This window comes from Chiloscyllium plagiosum, chromosome 38 (genome assembly GCF_004010195.1).
Source record: "Chiloscyllium plagiosum isolate BGI_BamShark_2017 chromosome 38, ASM401019v2, whole genome shotgun sequence".
NCBI classification, from domain to species: Eukaryota; Metazoa; Chordata; class Chondrichthyes; order Orectolobiformes; family Hemiscylliidae; genus Chiloscyllium; species Chiloscyllium plagiosum.
Genome location: NC_057747.1, coordinates 25,292,781 through 25,300,112, shown reverse-complemented (window position 1 = coordinate 25,300,112; position 7,332 = coordinate 25,292,781). Strand labels below are relative to the sequence as shown.

The following is a 7,332-nucleotide window of genomic DNA, read 5'->3' as shown; positions in this document are numbered from 1 at the left end:
CTGTTCCTGCTCTCCCCCTTAACAATGTCCCTGCTCTCCCCCTTACACCCTGTTCCTGCTCTCCCCCTTCTTTTACCCTGTTCCTGATCTCACCAATCGCCAATCCCTGGACCATCTGATCTCAGTCATCCTGCCATCGTTTGCCAGCGCCACCGAAAGCATGAAAAAGTTGAAGAAGGAAGAGAAAAGAAGAGGAGAAATAAAGATGCAGGGGGCGTGGTGCTGAGGAGCAGGTAGGCCACAGGTACCAGAACGCTGCCAATCCTGCTGCTGCCGCCATCTTGCTTTGTATATTTGGGTGTGCCACCGTACAGGAAGAAGGTGAATGCATTTGGAAAAATCTAAAAGGATTTACTGGGATGATTCCAAGGATGGGACACATCAGTTCAGAGGGCAGATTGGAGGGATTGGAACTATTTCACTTCTGGAATACAGGAGGAGATCTCATCTCATTTTTAAATCATGCGGACTCTGGACAGAGTGGATTGGGAGAAACCATTCCCATTTGTAAGTGGGTCCAAAACCAAAGGGAACAGTTTGAAAGTATCTTGCAAAGGGAGTGTACCCGAGGTGAGAAAGAACCTCTTGCATGGCAAGTAGTTCAGGCAAGGAATGCACTGCCTGGGAGTGTGGTTGAGAGGGCTTCAACTGAGACTTTCAAGTGGCTCTTGAATCAAAACTATATGTAGGGTTAGGATAAAAGTTCACAATAAGTTAAAATGCTCTGAGAGCTGGGTGCAGACAGGATAGGATAGGCTGAATGGGCTCCTTCTGTCAGGAAAAAGTTCAAACGAAGAGGAAGAAAGGGAATTTGAAGGATATACAGAGGAGGTTCAATGGAGAAGGATGTGAGGAAACGCAAGTAGCACATAAATGTCAGCAGAGTCTTTTGGGCTGAATGGTCTATTTCTGTGCAGTGTCTCCTCAGTAACAGAAGAGAGAACTCTGTAATATCAAACTAGCACATCCTTCCATGTTATGTTGGCATCCGGAACAGTTGTGGGCCCTTTATCTGAGGAGAAAGTGAGGTCTGCAGATGCTGGAGATCAAAGTTGAAACTTTATTGCTGGAAAAGCGCGGTGCCGGGCTGGAGGGATTCGGCTGAGACAAGGTGGGGGGAGGGGGGATGAAGAAACTGACCCTTTATCTGAGGAAAGGTATCCTGGCATTGGAGGCATTCCGGAGAAGGTTCACTAAACTGGTCCCAGGAATGGAGGGAATGTCTTGTGAAGAAAGATTGAGTAGGTTAGGCCTGCACAGATAGGTGTTTAGGTGAATGAGAGGTGACCTTTTATTGAACCATGTAAGATTTTGAGGGGACTTAACAAGATCGATGCAGAGAGAGGGTATTTCCCATTATGGGTCAGTCTGGGACCAGAGGCTCTCGCCTCAGTATAAGGCGATGCACAGTTCAGACAGAGATGAGGAACAATTTCATCTCTCGGGAGGGTAGCGAATCTCTGATTTCTTGACCGCAGAAAGCTGTCGAGGCTGGGTCATTCAGTATGTCCAAGGCTGAAATAGACAGATTTTTAATCAGGGAAGGAATCAAGGGATCCAGGGACAGGATAGGAAAGTGTAGTTGAGGATTACAGGATTAGCCAAAATCTCTTTGAATAATGGAGCAGACTTTTTGGGCTGAATGGCCTACTTGTGCTCCTATATTTTATGGTCCTTTGGCTGTGCTTAAGACTGAATTAAATAGCTGCGTTGTCGTTTTTCTCTGCTTTGTTGTGCCATTTTTGCTTTTGCTTCGTATCTAATTATTCTCACATGGTTTTCATTACTGTGCCCCTCTGTTCCCTGCTTTGTTCATACTTCACCTTCTCTGTCAATTGTTGCCACCTCATCTGTTTCTGCATCCCTTTCAGTACCTCATTATTCACCGTATTTCACACATTGCCTTCCTCGCTTTCAAACCTTCCTTTGCTCTCTGTATCACACTTTTCTGTGTTTCATTTCCATACACCCTGCCTACTTCCATCACCAGCCCAGCGAGCAAAGGATGTGTTGACAAATAAATCTTTCCTGATTTGAAGACACTTTAAGAATGGTTCCTTCTCTTCTTGGTTAAAGTCTCATACCTACAGTTTCAACCAAGACCAGTTAACACTCTTTTGTTAAATGTGGTGGATATTTTTTCAATGAATTAGGAGAGTGTTAGCGATTTGAAACAGTAGCCAAGGCTCAGGGCACTGAGGGGAATGCCAGCGAAGGTTAAATCTCTGAATGGGAGGCGGAACATGCACACAAGTACTTTCATTTTCGTAGCGCCTATTGGAAAATTGTGATGTTCCAGCCAATAAATACCTTTTCTTATCAAAAAAAAACAAAGAAATTCAGATGTAGGATGTCTGAAACAAAAATACAGTGCAGGAGAATCTGGCAACATCGGTGGAGAGGAAAACGGAATTAAGTTTCTGGGTACTGTGACTGTTCTGAAGAAACATCACTGGACTCAAAATGTTAACTCAGTTTCTGTCTCCACAATTGCTGCCAGGTAGAAGTGGGTACTGCAGTTGCTGGAGATTAGAGTCAAGATTAGAATGGTGCTGGACAAGCACAGCAGGTCAGGCAGCATCCAAGGAGCAGGAAAATCGACGTTTCGGACAAAAGCCCTTCATCAGGAATGCTGCCAGACCCAATGTGTTTCTCCAGCACTTTCAGTTTCTGTTAAACAAGTTTCATTATTGCCTCCTCCATCCTATTCGGTGTTTAGGGGTTTGGTTAGCTCAGTAGACTGGACAGCTGACTAGCATTGATACACAGTGTTGCTAACAGCACGTGTTCAATTCTCAACACTGTCTGAGATCACCACAAAGATCCTGCCTTCTCAACTTCTCCTCTCACCTTAGATGCAGTGACCTTTAAGTTAAACTCAGCACCGATTATCAGGACTGGCTCTGTGGTGAGCATTGCTACCTCACATTGCCAGGGAGCTGGGTTCGATCCCACCCATGGCTGACTTCCTGTGTGGAGTTTGTACATTCTTCCTGTGTCTGTGTGGGTTTCCTCCTACAGTCCAGAGATGGGTAGGATAGGTGGATTGGCCAAACTAAATAGCAGTGTAGTGTCTATGGATGTACAGACTAGGTGGATTGGCTAAGTTCTGTCCAAGGATGTGCTGGCTAGTTAAATGGGGGGTGGGGGGAGCTGCAGCTGAGTCTGGCTGAGATACTCTTTGGAGACTCAGTGTAGACATGATGGGCTGATTGCCCCTTTTGTACACTGTAGAGATTCTATGATTCTCTCAGTAATGAGACAGCAGGATCCCCAGTGTGTCACTTCACAGTGTCATCAGGATCTAGAAATATGTCGAGTCCAGGATGTTTTTGGGGATACAGCAGGACTTACTGACCACAGCAGGGACTGAGTTATTCACCTGAACTTAACAGCTCTTATTGTAAAGCTCTGCACTTTGGAATTCATCATAATTTAGAGAGGACAGCAGTTTGATTGGACGTTGTCAAACAGAGAGACCAAGGGGGTGCAGGTCATAGATCCTTGAAAGTGATGTCACAGGTAGCCAGGATGGTGAAAGTGATGTCACAGGTAGACAGGATGGTGAAAGTGATGTCACAGGTAGTCAGGATGGTGAAAGTGATGTCGCAGGTAGACAGGGTGGTGAAAGTGATGTCACAGGTAGTCAGGGTGGTGGAAGTGATGTCACAGGTAGTCAGGGTGGTGAAAGTGATGTCACAGGTAGTCAGGATGGTGAAAGTGATGTCGCAGGTAGACAGGGTGGTGAAAGTGATGTCACAGGTAGTCAGGGTGGTGGAAGTGATGTCACAGGTAGTCAGGGTGGTGAAAGTGATGTCACAGGTAGTCAGGGTGGTGAAGAAGGCGTTCAGCACACTTACCTTCTTTGAGAGTAGCCATGATGTGGAGGAGCCTGTTGGACTGGGTGAACAAAGTTAAAAACCACACAATACCAGGTTATAGTCCAATTGGTTTATTTGGAAGCACTAGTACGTCCAAAGAAGCCTGTTGGACTATAACCTGGTGTTGTGTGGTTTTTATCTTTGAGAATATTGAGCATAGGAGTTGGGACGTCATATTGTGACTGTACAAGAAGCTATTGAGGCCATTTTTAGAATACTGTATACAATTCTGGCAACCCTGCTGTAGAAAGATGTTATTAACCTAGAAAGGCAGCAGAAAGGATTAATAAGTATGTTACCGAGTCTAGAGGGTTTGGATTATAAGGAAAAAGGCTGGATAGGCTGGGACTTTCTTCTCTTGGGCATGGAAGGCTGAGGGGTGACCTTATACAAGGTTTATAAAATCATGAGGGACATGGATAAGTTGATTAGTCAAAGTCTTTCCCCCAGGTTATGGGAGACCAGAGCTGGAGGTATATGTTTAAGGTGAAAGAGGAAAGATTTAAAACAGACCTGAGGTGCAACCTTTTCACACAGGGTGGAGCACATATGGAACGAGCTACCAGAAGAAATGGTACAATTGCAACATTTAAAACACATTTGGACACATACTTGAATAGGAAAGGTTTACAGGGATGGGGCTAAATGCAGGCAAATGGGATTAGTTCAGTTTAGATTGAGTTGGGCTGATGGGTCTGTTTCTGTGCTGTATGACTCTCTGATTCTGGATCAGTGGTGCTGGAAGAGCACAGCAATTCAGGCAGCATCCGACGAGCAGCAAAATCGACGTTTTGGGTGAAGGGCTTTTGCCCGAAACGTCGATTTTGCTGTTCGTCGGATGCTGCCTGAATTGCTGTGCTCTTCCAGCACCACTGATCCAGAATCTGGTTTCCAGCATCTGCAGTCATTGTTTTTACCTGTATGACTCTCTGAGTCTAGTTGTGAATTATACCACATTATTGTACACCAGAGAGAAATTCATGTGCAAGTAATTCAGAGTCAACAAAACCACCAAGCCATTAGATTTAATAAAACAAAGAACTGTAGATGCTGAAGATCTGAAATGAAAACAGAAATTGCTGGAGAAACTCAGCAGGTCTGGCAGCATCTGTGGAGAGAGAGAAAGCAGAGTTAACATTTCAAGCTTCTTTAGAACACATTACATGTTGCTCTCTCAAAAACAAATGGTAGGTTGTTTGAAATAATGTTCTTGCTGTTCGATTTTGCAAAGATCCGTGAAAATGCAACGTCACCCTGATTCAGATCAAGCAAGCTGTTTGAAATAGAACTTACTGTGGTACAAATGTCAACGTTTTTGTATCTTCCAAGCAGTGTGATGATATGTAGAGAACAGTGGTTAACTGGAAGAGCTAGGAGATTGTAACTTAATTCTGGAGTTTAAGTGACATCGTAAAACCACAAAGCTCCAGCTTTCATTGTTAGGAAATGTCAGCTGAACTCTGGGATTAGATTAAGCCTTGAAATTGTGACAGGCTCTCTTATTTTTCTCTCTCTTGTGCTGTTTAGTTTGTTTGCTGGGGGTTTTATGTTATTGTTAGGCAGTGTTTGTTTTGCAGATCCCCTCACTGTGGTCTGTTTGACATATGATACCTCCGAACAGGTCTACGATTGGATTATCTGTGTCACTGTGCATGATAATAAGTGAAAAACGTGCAATACTGAGTGATTACTGGCTGGTAATCAAATGGAGAGGTTGTGAACTATGAGTTTAATGAGAGAGGATCGATCAGTTACCATCTGTACTTTACCTTTGGAAGATGGCTGAAAAGTTATTTTTGGTTTGTTGTAACAGCAGCACGTGATAGCTACTTTCACAGGTTTTGAGCTCTAAATTACTCCTCAAAACGCCCCATGGTATTGATCACACAGTCTTACTCCATGTTTAATCCACCTGAGTGGATCAAGTATCAGAAGTGGACAGAATCCTTTCCCTAATAATGTTTACCCCTGGATGGGGCATAGTGATAGTATTGTTGATGCATGTTAGTTTACTAGCAATGTAGAGTTAATCCCTGGTGCATTATTATACCATCGGTCTGACTGTGGAGAGATGAGAAGAACTGGAATAATTTTCCTTAGCAAACAAAGAAGGGAAAGATTCCAAATCAAAAGCTTTTGATGGAATCTCTTCCCATGGACTCGGTTATCAGGAAATCCAAATCTAAGATGATTGGCTAGAGGTGCAGAGGAGAACTGAGGAGAATGTTTTTCACACAATGATTTTCTTCACAGTTCATCCAATGGCCATGGGTGTCACTGGTGTTGAGATGTCTCACAGCGGATGTGCACGATACCTTTTAAGAGTCATGCTCATGATGTCATCACATCATGATGTAATATCCTGGCATGTGACTCAATGGTATAAGGGTCTCAGTCTCCATCTTACTGAACTCTGTCCTTCTGCAGCACCATACACTGAGGGAAGCATGCCACAACAGTACATCAAAATTGTTCAGTTTGAGCATAGTCATGCAATTGCCTCTGGCTATGGTGTACATCTGTACATTACAGGTGCTGCAATAAAAAATTTTTCAATATTATGTAACCAGGGAGGCTGTGGCCACGTGATCTAGTACCTCTCAATCTAAGGTTTGGAGATATGGATTCAATCTGCAGATGGTGAAGATTGAATTCAATAAAATCTGAAATGAAAAGTAAATACTGACCTAAAAGTGACGTACAACAAAAAAATCTAATGACCATCTCAAGCAATCTGACTGTGTGGAGTTTGTACGTTCTCCCCGTGTCTGCGTGGGTTTCCTCCGGGTGCTCCGGTTTCCTCCCACAGTCCAAAAGATGTGCAGGTTAGCTAAATTGGCCATGCTAAATTGCCCGTAGTGTTAGGTAAGGGGTAAATGTAGGGGTATGGGTGGGTTTCGCTTCGGCGGGTCGGTGTGGACTTGTTGGGCCGAAGGGCCTGTTTCCACACTGTAATGTAATCTAATCTAATCAATCAATTGGATCACCAACTCTATGAGATGGAACAATCATGCTGCACTGTCAATATGTAAGGAGCGCTTGGATCCCCGAAATCTTCAACCAGGTAGATATCAATGATCCAATGGTGTCAGGACTCACCATGCATACAGATTTCAACGTCAAAGCCATTCGTGAGATTCAAACCACACCCATGGTGCTGAGAGCGACTAACCACATAGCCTTCCTCTGCAAAGTCAGACACACCACCAGTGAGAAGGTAGGGAATGACAACAATTATATACTGGACAGACAGAGTGAGTCAGAAATCTAATCACCTGGAGAGCAGCAAAGGTTTCTAATATTTTGCAACCAGCTGAGGTCATGTGAAGACATGACAGGTGCTACATTATGAAGCAACAGAAACCAGCTCCACAACATTACAATCATGTTTGCAAAGAGTTTGGAAGCAAACGTTGATATTGCTGATTGTGGGATGATTCTGAAGAACAGC

General features: G+C 43.9%; 1 protein-coding gene across 1 annotated transcript in view; it reads left to right on the top strand.

The window, feature by feature from the left end:
* The first annotated feature begins 94 nt into the window (after positions 1–94).
* The window catches only part of unc5b (unc-5 netrin receptor B), a 355,814-nt gene continuing 348,576 nt past the window's right edge, over positions 95–7,332 (top strand). Inside the window, exon 1 of the mRNA XM_043679165.1 lies at positions 95–233. The gene's annotated coding sequence lies outside the window, so the exon portion shown is untranslated. The remainder of the gene's footprint in view (positions 234–7,332) is intronic.